Genomic DNA, 12,246 nt, shown 5'->3' with positions numbered 1-12,246 from the left:
AAGACTTCAGGAATAAAATAAATAATTCTTTTTTTTTCATTCCCTAAAATTTTTAGTGCAAGAATTTGAAAAGTAATACTATCTAAATATTTATTTACTACTAACTATAGTACTAATATTTCTGTCTATTACAGTGGAGGCTGAGGAACAAAAAGTAAGAATGTAACTGTGTTCAGAATTTTCTGCTGATAAAGTTCATATATGCAAAGATGACTCATTTAAAAATTTTACACAAATGATTTTTCTGAATAAACAGAGTTCATTTTTTTTTTCATGGATATCACATTTATTGTGTGGAAGACGTTGTGTTAACATATTGGTACATTACTTTTGACCACTAAATAAAACTTCAATTTCAAAACAAGCACTCTCATATTTTACAAAAGGAAATAGAAGCATATATGAGTTAAGAAAAAAGTTATTTATTTGCTGCTATCTACATTCATTATATGAGACAGAAGTCTCAATATTCAGTTCATTTCAGTCGCTCACTCATGTCCAGCTCTTTGGGACCTCATGAATAGCAGCATGCCAGGCCTCCCTGTCCATCACCAACTCCTGGAGTTCACTCAGACTCACGTCCATTGAGTCTCAATATTACATCTCCCAAATTCTCCCTTCTAGACAGTAATGGAACTGTTTCAGTCAGTCAGTTCAGTGGCTCAATCATGTCTGACTCTATGCTACCCCATGGACTGCAGAATGCCATACTTCCCTGTCCATCACCCACTCTGGGAGCTTGCTCAAACTCATGTCCATTGAGTCAGTGACTTTTGTGCCCAAGAAAATAAAGTCTGTCACTGTTTCCATTGATTCTCCATCTATTTACCATGAAGTGATGGGACCAGATGACATCATCTACTCAATGGACATGAGTTTGAGTAAGCTCTGGGAGTTTGTGATGGGCAGGGAAGCCTGGCATCCTACAGTCCATGGGTTTGCAAAGAGTTGGACATGACTAAGCATCTAAACTGAACTGAACTGACTTGGTGATGCCATCCAACCATCTCATTCTCTGTCATCCCCTTCTACTCCGGCTTTCAGTTATTCCCAGCATCAGGGTCTTTTCCGATGACAATCATAGTAATTGGACACTCATTTTCCAATGAGTCATAGTCCTGGTATCCTTGGAAGTAGCCCAGTTATACCAGATATGAAGATATTAGAGCAAACTTTAAGTATGAAGTTTCTTGGACTGCAATGAGAGCAAAGCAGTCAATCCTAAAGGAAATCAGTCCTGAATATTCATTGAAAGGGCTGATGCTGAAGCTGAAACTCCAATACTTTGGTCACCTGATGCAAAGAACTGACTTTTTAGAAAAGACGCTGATGCCAGGAAAGGTTGAATGCAGGATGAGAAGGGGATGACAGAGGATGAGATGGTTGGATGGCGACCCACTGGACATGAGCAAGCTCTGGGAGATGATGAAGGACAGGGAGGCCAGTCCATGGGGTCACAAAGGGTTGGACACGACTAAGTGACTTAACAACAACAAATCCTTCATTATAAATATGTACTGCATCTTCTTTATCCATTCATCTGTTAACAGACATTTAGGTTACTTCTATGTCTTGGCTATTGTAAACAGCACTGCAGTGAATATTGGGGTACACAAATCTTTTCAAACTACAGTTTTCTCAGAATATATGCCCTGGCTTGGGATGGTTGGGTCATGTGCTAGCTCCATTTTTAAGCTTTTAAAGGGCCTTCATATTGTTCCCCATAGTGGCTGTCCCAATTTACATTCCCCCCAACAGTGTAGGAGGTTTTTCTATTCTCCACACCCTCTCCTGACCTGCCTCTTGAGAGGTCTGTATGCGGGTCAGGAAGCAGCAGTTAGAACTGGACATGGAACAACAGATGGGTTACAAATAGGAAAAGAGTACGTCAAGGCTGTATATTGTCACCCTGCTTAATTAACTTATATGCAGAATACATCATGCAAAATGGTAGGCTGGATGAAGCATAAGTTGGAATCAAGATTGACGGGATAAATAACAATAACTTCAGATATGTATATGACACCACACTTATGGCAGAAAGGGAAGAAGAACTAAAAAGCTTGTTGATGAAAGTGAAAGAGGAGAGTGAAAAAGTTGGCTTAAAGCTCAACATTCAGGAAACAAAGATCACGGTATCTGGTCCCATCACTTCATGGCAAATAGATGGGGGTACAGTGGAAACAGTGGCAGACTTTATTTTTTAGGCTCCAAAATCACTGCAGATGGTGACTGCAGCCTTGAAATTAAAAGACGCTTACTCCTTGGAAGAAAAGTTATGAGCAACCTTGATAGCATATTCAAAAGCAGAGACATTACTTTGCCAACAAAGGTCCATCTAGACAAGGCTATGGTTTTTCCAGTAGTCATGTATGGATTTAGAGTTGGACTAGAAAGAAAGCTGAGCACTGAAGAATTGATGCTTTTGAACTATGGTATCAGAGAACAATCTTGAGAGTCCCTTAGACTGCAAGGAGATCCAACCAGTCCATCCTAAAGGAAATGAGTCCTGAATATTCATTGGAAGGACAATGTTGAAGCTGAAACTCCAATACTTTGGCCACCTGATGCGAAGAGCTGACTCATTTGAAAAGACCCTGATGCTGGGAAGGATTGCGGGCAGGAGGAGAAGGGGACAACCGAGGATAAGATGGTTGGATGGCATCACCGACTCAATGTACATGAGTTTGAGAAAGCTCCGGGAATTGGGGATAGGCAGGGATGCCTGGCGTGCTGTAGTCCATGGGGTCACAAAGAGTCGGACATGACTGACTGAATGAACTGAACTGAACTGACACCCTCTCCAGCATTTATTGTTTGTAGGCTTTTTGATGATGGCCATTTTAACCAGTGTGAGATAATATCCCTTTGTGGTTTTAGTTTGCTTTTCTTTAATGATTCATGTGTTGAGAATCTTTTCTTGTGCCTCTTGGCTACCTATATGTTTTGTTTGGAGAAATGTCTATTCAGATCTTCTGTGGATGTTTTGTTTGGGTTGTTTGTTTTGTATACTGAACTACATGAGCTGTTTATACATTTTGGAATTAATGCCTAGTTGCTCACATCATTTACAAATATTGTCTCCCATTCTATGGGTTGTCCTGTCATTGTGTTTATGGTATCCTTTGTTGTACAGAAGTTTTTGCTTTTGTTTTAGTTTAATTAGGTCCATTGGTTTATTTTTGTTTTTATTTCTGTTGCCTTAGGAGGTGGATACAAATAAAAAATATTGCTGCAATGAGTGTCAAAGACTGTTATGCCTATGTTTTCCTCTAAGAGTTTGGTAATACCTCACCTTATATTTATGTCTTTAATTCACTTTGCATTTATCTTTGTGTACAGTGTTAGAGAACCATCTAATTTTGTTCATTTACATGGGCTGTACACTTTTCCCAGCACCACTTATTGAAGAGACTGCCTTTTCTCTTTTGATAGTCTTGCCTCCGCTGGATTTATAGTCCTAAATTTTTATTTCAGAGTCATTTTGAGGCTTCTTATGAGTTACTTGACTGCAGTTAATTAATGCTTGCTATTAGCTCTAGCTTATACTCATTAATATAGAAAAGGTAATGTGTATCATAGAATATAAGGGATCTAAATAGTCAAAGGTCTCTCAGTAAATATACAATAAATATTAATGTAATTGAAATAATATTTGAATGAAAGAATTAACCATCATTTCAGTTCAGTGGCTCAGTCATGTCTGACTCTTTGCGACCCCATGAATTGAAGCACGCCAGGCCTCCCTGTCCATCACCAACTCCCAGAGTTCACTCAAACTCACGTCCATTGAGTCAGTGATGCCATCCAGCCATCTCATCCTCTGTCATCCCCTTCTCTTCCTGCCCCTCATCCCACCCAGCATCAGAGTCTTTTCCAATGAGTCAACTCTTCGCATTAGGTGGCCAAAGTACTGGGATTTCAGCTTCAGCATCATTCCTTCCAAAGAAATCCCAGGGATGATCTCCTTCAGAGTGGACTGGTTGGATCTCCTTGCAGTCCAAGGGACTCTCAAGAGTCTTCTCCAACACCACACTTCAAAAGCATCAATTCTTCAGTGCTCAGCTTTCTTCACAGTCCAACTCTCACATCCATATGTGACCACAGGAAAAACCATAGCTTTGACTAGATGGACCTTTGTTGGCAAAGTAATGTCTTTGCTTTTGAATATGCTGTCTAGGTTGCTCATAACTTTCCTTCTAAGGAGTAAGCGTCTTTTAATTTCATGGCTGCAATCACCATCTTCAGTGATTTTGGAGCCCAGAAAAATAAAGTCTGACACCGTTTCTACTGTTTTCCCATCTATTTCCCATGAACTGATGGGACCAGATGCCATGATCTTCGTTTCTTCTGAGTGCTGAGCTTTAAGCCAAATTTTTCACTCTCCTCTTTCACTTTCATCAAGAGGCTTTTGAGTTCCTTTTCACTTTCTGCTTTAAGGGTGGTGTCATCTGCATATCTGAGGTGATTGATATTTCTCCCGGCAATCTTGATTCCAGCTTGTACTTCTTCCAGGCCAGCATTTCTCATGATGTATTCTGCATATAAGTTAAATAAGCAGGATGACAATATACAGCTTTGACGTACTCTTTTTCCTATTTGGAACCAGTCTGTTGTTCCATGTCCAGTCCTAACTTGCTTCCTGACCTGCATACAGATTTCTCAAGAGGCAGGTCAGGTGGTCTGATATTCCCATCTCTTTCAGAATTTTCCCCAGTTTATTATTCAGCTGTTAAAAAGAGTGAAATGATTCCATTTGCAAGAACATGGATGGACCTAGAGATTGTCATACTGAGTGTGGTCCGACATAGAAAAAGAAATATCATATTATATCATTTACTTGCAGAATCTGAAAAAAAAGAAAAAGTGAGATTTACACACTGCTGTATTTAAAATGGATGTCCAAGAAGGGCCTGCCTATTGCAGAGGGAGTGCTGCTCAATGTTATGTAACAATGTAAATGGGGAATTGTTTGAAACAGAAAAGGTACATGTATATGTATAATTGAATCACTTATTTTACACATGAAATGTGAACTTAGGGGACAGCACTATTTCCATGGTGCTGTGATTCCTGCTTTCTTAAATTTCAAAAAGAAAACTACTATTTTCTCCATCTAGATTGTCATCTTTGTCATCTCTATTATAATCATCGTCTTAGATTACATTACAGACTATATATAAAAGTGTATAAACATAGTAAACATTTAATTAGAAGGAATATATACATATAGACACTATGATAAAATGCATAAGTAACTAAACCTAGTAGATCATATTTACTACCTAGATGGTAAAGGAAGCAAATGGACTGAGAAGTGAAGCATAACTAGCTTCAAAACAGGAGCTAGCATCACCTATATACATGTGTACAGTTATAACTAAAACAACAAAAGAGCATAATTGTCAAAAGAATTGCCAGCGGACGTATTCTCTAAATGAGTTGCTGATTGTGCTTATGTGCGTGTGTGTGCTCAGCTGTACCTGACTCTTTGTGACCGCCTAGACTGTAGCCCACCAAGCTCCTCTGTTCGTGGAATTTTACAAGCAAGAAGATTGGAGTGAGTTGCTCTTTCCTATCCCAGGGGAACTTCCTAACCCAGGGATCGAACTCGTGTCTCTTGCGTCTCCTGCTGGCAGGCAGATTCTTTACTACCATGCCATCTGAATGGAATTGGGAGGATACCTGTCAATGATTCTATTGACAGATGCTCATTTTCCTGATGAATATCAGTTCAAGGGTTTAAAAATTATACCACTTAGAGAAGGCTCAAAAATTTAGAGGATGAGGCAAGGCACACTAATGTAAATGCAATTGTGAAAGCTTTGTGTAATTCTGAAAATAACTTCTAACATTTTCTTCACATTAAAATCACATATATTTCATTTTTAAAATATGAATTAGCATAGGGGTAGTTTGGTAGTTTGATGAAAAAGATGAAATAATTCAAAGCAGATTATTTTGGGGCCAAAATTGCTATACAGAATATAGAAATATGTACAAAGTAAAAGTGTTGAGACAAACAGGGAGATTCTTCTGTAATGTGCAGTTAGGAAGAGCACTCAATACATGAACATTCTTCTTTTGGTATGATGACTGAAGTAATTCCTCCTGAGGGTATAGTGGGCTAAATAAACACACTCCTAGTGTCTACTGATTCTTTGAAGTGTCTAGATTTTGCCAGGGCGCTCTGACATAGGGCATGGTAATACGCATTCACTTGTTCAACTCTTCCTTCAAATAGTCATTATTTACCTGCTACTGGTCAGTTTCCATGCAATTGAATCAAAAAGTGCCAACAATAAGAGTGGAAAAATATAAAGAATCTTGCATGTTTTAAGGTATATTTAAGCCAAAAGTTTTAACAATTTGAATTTTGTGTTTTTTTTTATAAAGTATGTAACAAACATTACTCTTTATTCACAATAGAGGATTATTTAGGCATGAAATACTGAAGATCCTTTCACTAATTAGCCGGCCAGGCTCCTTCGTCTGTGGGGATTCTCCAGGCAGGAATACTGGAGTGGGTCGCCATTCCCTCCTCCAGGGGATTTTCCCAATCCAGGGATCAGACCCAGGTCTCCTGCACTGCAGGCAGGTTTTTTACCTTCTGAGCCACCAGGGAAGCCCAATAAATATTTAAGCACTGTCAACAGTGGATTATTTTAAATTATCTAAAGTATTTTATAAGCTAGAAATGGTTAAGTTTTTAAGGGAAATTATAGATATTGAAAACCTTTCTCTGATAACTATGTGGCAAACAGTTAAAACATTTATAAATATACTTATCACACTATACTTTTATTGTTTTCAGTCACTGAGTGCAGTCCAACTCTTCGTAACCGCATGGACTGAAGCACGCCAGGCTTCCCTGTCCTTCACTATCTCCTAGAGTTTGCTCAAGCTGTTGTCCATTGAATCAGTGATGCCATTTAACATCTTGTCCTCTGTGGTTCCCATCTCCTCCTGCCTTCAATTTACATGTTAAGTAACAATTGTCTCAATGCTGCAATCACATCCTTGTTCCCAAGGCTGTGTATCATGGGATTTAACACCGGAGTCACCATGGTGTAGAACAAGGAGAGCCGTCGGTCAGTTCCTGCAGAGTGACTGGATTTGGACCTTAAGTAGGTAATGGCACAGATAGAAAAAAGCACAACAAACAAGTGAGAAGAACGTGTGGAGAAGGCTTTGGCTCTTCTGGCTGTTGGCAGCCTCAGAATAGTGCAGATGATTCTACTGCAAGAGGCAAGTATTAACATAAAAAGCACCGCAGCAGCCAGCAGAACTACTGCCTAGACTGACAGCTCGTGTGTAAAAGTGTCTCCGCGGGCCAGCTTCACAATGCGGGGTGTGTCACAGAAGTGGTTAATCTGGCTCCAACGACAGAAATGCAGAGTGAAGATCCAGCACGTTTGCCCTATCTGCACTGGGATTCCACTGACCCAGGAGCCCACAGCCAGCTGGAGGCACGTCTTTGGGGTCATGACCAGGGGATAGTGCAGAGGGTCACAGATGGCCACACAGCGGTCATAGGCCATCACGGCCAGGAGGAAGCACTCAGTGGTTCTGAGGCTAAGGAAGAAGCACATTTGGGCAGACAGGCCAGCATAGAAATGCTTCTGTCCTGAGTCCAAAGGTTCACCAGAATCCTAGGAACGGGGACAGACATGTAACAGATTTCCAGGGAGGAAAAATTTGCCGAGAAAAAAATACATGGGTTTCTGCAGAACTGGGTCAAGCCAAGTTATTATTAAGAGACTATTTCCAGCTAAAATAGTGATGTAAATTATGGAGAACATTCCAAAGGGTAACCCTTGGAGGTTGGGAAGGTCAGAAGACCCCAGGAGAACAAATTGTATGACTGTGTATATGCTGTCTTCTGCTTCCATCTCTTCATATCTCATCTGTGGGAATGATTCAATCTGAAGTACCATTATTTCATTTTTTGACTTTTGTTTCCTTATGTATAAACAGGATTTCATGTCCTCTTATTTTTCCAGTTCCCTAAAGAAACAAAACCTATTACTAATAAGACCTGTGAAAGTGTAGTGAAGTATATTCTTCATTAATATTAAATATATTTTTAAGAAAATATATTTCTAATTTTATTGAAGAGATCTCTAGTCTTTCCCATTCTATTGTTTTCCTCTATTTCTTTACATTGATCACTGAGGAAGACTTTCTTTTGTTTTAATTTAAATTTATTTATTTTAATTGGAGGCTAATTACTTTACAATATTGTAGTGGTTTTGCCAAACATCAACATGAATCCGCCATGGGTGTACACGTGTTCCCCATCCTTATCTCTCTTTGCTGTTCTTTGGAATTCTGCATTCAAATGGGTATATCTTTCCATTTCTCCTTTGCTTTTCGCCTCTCTTCTTTTCACAGCTATTTGTAAGGTCTCCTCAGACAGCCATTTTGCTTTTTTTGCATTTCTTTTTCTTGGGGATGGTCTTGATTCCTGTCTCCTGTAAAATGTCATGAACCTCCATCCGTAGTTCATCAGGCACTCTATCAGATCTAGTCCCTTAAATCTATTTCTCACTTCCACTGTATAGTCATAAGGGATTTGATTTAGGTCATACCTGAATGGTCTAGTGGTTTTCCCTACTTTATTCAGTTTAAGTCTGAATTTGGCAATAAGGAGCTCATGATCTGAGCCACAGTCAGCTCTCAGTCTTGTTTTTGCCGACTGTATAGAGCTTCCCCATTTTGGCTGCAAAGAATATAATCAATCTGATTTCAGTGTTGACCGTATGGTGATGTCCATATGTAGAGTCTTCTCTTGTGTTGTTGGAAGAGGGTGTTTGCTATGACCAGTGCATTCTCTTGGCAAAACTCTATTAGCCTTTGCCTTACTTCATTCTGTACTCCAAGGCCAAATTTGCCTGTTACTCCAGGTGTTTCTTGACTTCCTACTTTTGCATTCCAGTCATGCATAATGAAAAGGACATCTTTTTTGGGTGTTAGTTCTAGAAGGTCTTGTAGTTCTTCACAGAACCATTCAAATTCAGCTTGTTCAGCATTATTGTTCGGGGCATAGACTTGGATTACCATGATATTGAATGGTTTGCCTTGGAAATGAACAGAGATCATTCTGTCATTTTTGAGATTGCATCCAAGTACTGGATTTCGGACTCTTTTGTTGACTATGATGGCTATTCCATTTCTTCTAGATATTCAGTGGTTTGCTAATGTTTACATATACTTTCAGTATGGAAATCCAATATATGAGGCAGTTATTAATTGATTCTCTGTTTTGTCAAGTATGTTGGCTGTCACAGAATAATGACCCTCAAAGACACATTTTATAAGGAAGGCTGAGTGCCAAAGAATTGATGCTTTTAAACTGGGGTGTTGGAGAAGACTCTTGAGAGCCCCTTGGACTGCAAGAAGATCAAACCAGTCAATGCTAAAGGAAATCAGTCCTGAATATTCATTGGAGGGACTGATGCTGAAGCTAAAGCTCCAATACTTTGGCCACCTGATGCGAAGAGCCGACTCTTTAGAAAAGACCCTGATGCTGGGAAAGATTGGAGGCAGGAGGACAAGGGTACGACAGAGGATGAGATGGTTGGATGGCATCACCAATTCTATGGACATGAGTTTGAACAAGCTCCAGGAGATGGTGAAGGACAGGGAAGCCTGGCGTGCTGCAGTCTGTAGACTCACAAAAAGTCGGACACAACTGAGCGACTGAATAGCAACAAGAACAACAACAACAAAAATATATAAATAAGTAACAACCTTGTGTGTACCTGCTAAGTCACTTCAGTTGTGTCTGGTTGTGCCACCCTATGGACTGTAGATAGCCAGGCCCCTCTATCCGTGGGATTTTCCTGGCAAGAATACTGGAATGGGTTGCCATGCCCTTCTCCAAGATACTTCCCAATCCAGGGATCAACCCACGTCTCCTGAAGCTCCTGCAGTTCAGTCAGATTCTTCAGTCAGCCACTGGGGAAGGCCGTATATGACAAGTAATCATGATAAATACAATTAGTTCAGTGAATCCACCTAGAAAACTTTGCATCTGTGTTATTGCATGCGCATACACAGACTCTTTTTATCTGTGTATCTATCATCTATCTAAATGCTTTAAACACAAAATATAAATGTAAAGATATAAATATGTATATCTTTTGTGTGTAAAGCTTATTATGGTAAATCTCAATCATCTTCCTTTTTGAAATTTCAACATCTCTCTAAAAGTTTGTTTCATAATTTATATTTTTTCAAACTCTTCCCTTAGACCATATGTTCACTTTCTCTTTATCTTCCAATTCTATTATTCTATTTCCATATATGTTCTCTGTACTAATTATATGATAGTGAAGTAAGCTTACATGCTTTCATGTCACAGCTAAAGAAATAGTTTATCGATATAAAGGTTACGTATAGCAAAACACTATTCCAAGGAGCAATTGTACATATGATACCTATATAAATATAAATACACAGATACTGTTAAAAGAAGGAAAGAAAGAGAAGATGTCTTCCAATATTTCCTGAATATTCTTTTCCAGCAGAGAATCCAAGCTATTAATACAATCCAGATGCACAATGAGGCATATTTACTTTTCACTTTCCCCGAATCAGGCTATTAATCTCGGAAAGACTTTGCACATATTATTGACCTTCCCATCCTTCCTTGTCACTTGACTTCAGTCCACATAACCAATATTATCCTAAGGTACACACACAGACACACACAGACAAGCATGCATACCTACATAAATGAGTATCTGTTTTCGTGTTTCTAAATAATAAAATTGTGTGTGCTTAGTTTCTCAGAATTATAAGTGACTTGTTCTGGGAATAGTACAATGCAAAATAGTAATGAAAGATTATTTTGCTAATAAAGATATTTATAATTTACAAAGCACTGGTAGTATTTGCACACATTCATTGTGTTTGAAAAACAAGTGATAAAGATACAGATTTTTGGCAAGCTATTACCACTGAATGTGGTAACTAGTTTAGATATGGTTTGTTAGTTGCCAAGCCAAAGTGAAAATAATTTTTGAAGCTGTCCACTGACATTTTTAGCTTGTGAAACTTCAGTATCTACCCAAAAAAGTCAGATGCTCCAAGATATCACTCTTATTTCCCTTTCTCTACAAAGGAGAGAGATCATCATATCTGCTCAATATATCAATATTTTTAAATGTTGCCTCTCCATTAGTTATCTCTTCTCTCCAAAAAAAAAATTTTTTTAATTAGGCAGGAGGGAGAGAAAAAAGAGAGGATTTCTTAATTTCTGTCTCAATCTTTTCAACATATGATAGTTTCAGGATTTATCCAAATTCTGCCTAGAAATTTTCCTAGAATTTTGTTGTTGCTGTTATTACAGTTCTCTTTCTTTTAACCTCTCCTGTATTCAATTGTTTCCATTAGATTTTACTGGGTTATGATGGCTGTATTATCTGAGGATCTTGGTGATTCATTGTTTGCTTGGTTCTCAATAAGAGTTGGTTTTTCCTTCTTCACTTTATCATCAGAATTGGTCACACATCATCTGGTTGTTTTCTCCCAAGGAGAATGTGGTACTGCACCTCCCTATCCATCTGGAAATAGCCAGGTCCATATAAATGTGACAAAACTGACATTTATTTTTATGAGAATAAACTTTAAAAGCAACGATTCAAGCTTCATCATATTTTTTAACTTTGAGTAATGGTGACAGGTCATATTTCTGTGATCTGTTGCTCGTCTATATAAAGGACTATTACATATACATGGAATTTTGAAAAATATTTAAATACAGAAATAGCACACACAACTAATAATTGTGATTTTCCTTGTCCAGAATGAATGCAAATATATTGTTTGTTATTTTGATTACCTGAATAGCACAAGCTTATTGTAAATCCCATGGATGGAGGAGCCTGGTAGGCTGCAGTCCACGGGGTCGCTAAGAGTCGACATGACTGAGCGACTTCACTTTCACTTTTCACTTTCACGCATTGGAGAAGGAAACGGCAACTCACCCCAGCGTTCTTGCCTAGAGAATCCCAGAGACAGAGGAGCCTAGTGGGCTGCCTTCTATGGGGTCGCACAGAGTCGGACACGACTGAAGTGACTTAGCAGCAGCAGCAGCAGCAGCATGTAATACAGTGCAGAATTTCAATAAAACGAAGGGAAAAATAGAATGATTTACTCTGTGATTTCCATAGTTAACAACGATGATTACTTTAGTATTGACAGTTTCTAATATGTGTATATATGCAAGGTTTAATGTGT

The 12,246-nt window shown here is 38.7% G+C and overlaps 1 pseudogene; it reads right to left on the bottom strand.

Annotated features, from left to right (window-relative positions):
• Window positions 6,978-7,916, bottom strand: LOC102174678 (annotated as a pseudogene).

This window comes from Capra hircus, chromosome 15 (genome assembly GCF_001704415.2).
Source record: "Capra hircus breed San Clemente chromosome 15, ASM170441v1, whole genome shotgun sequence".
NCBI classification, from domain to species: domain Eukaryota; kingdom Metazoa; phylum Chordata; class Mammalia; order Artiodactyla; family Bovidae; genus Capra; species Capra hircus.
This window is presented reverse-complemented; position numbering and strand designations above follow the sequence as displayed.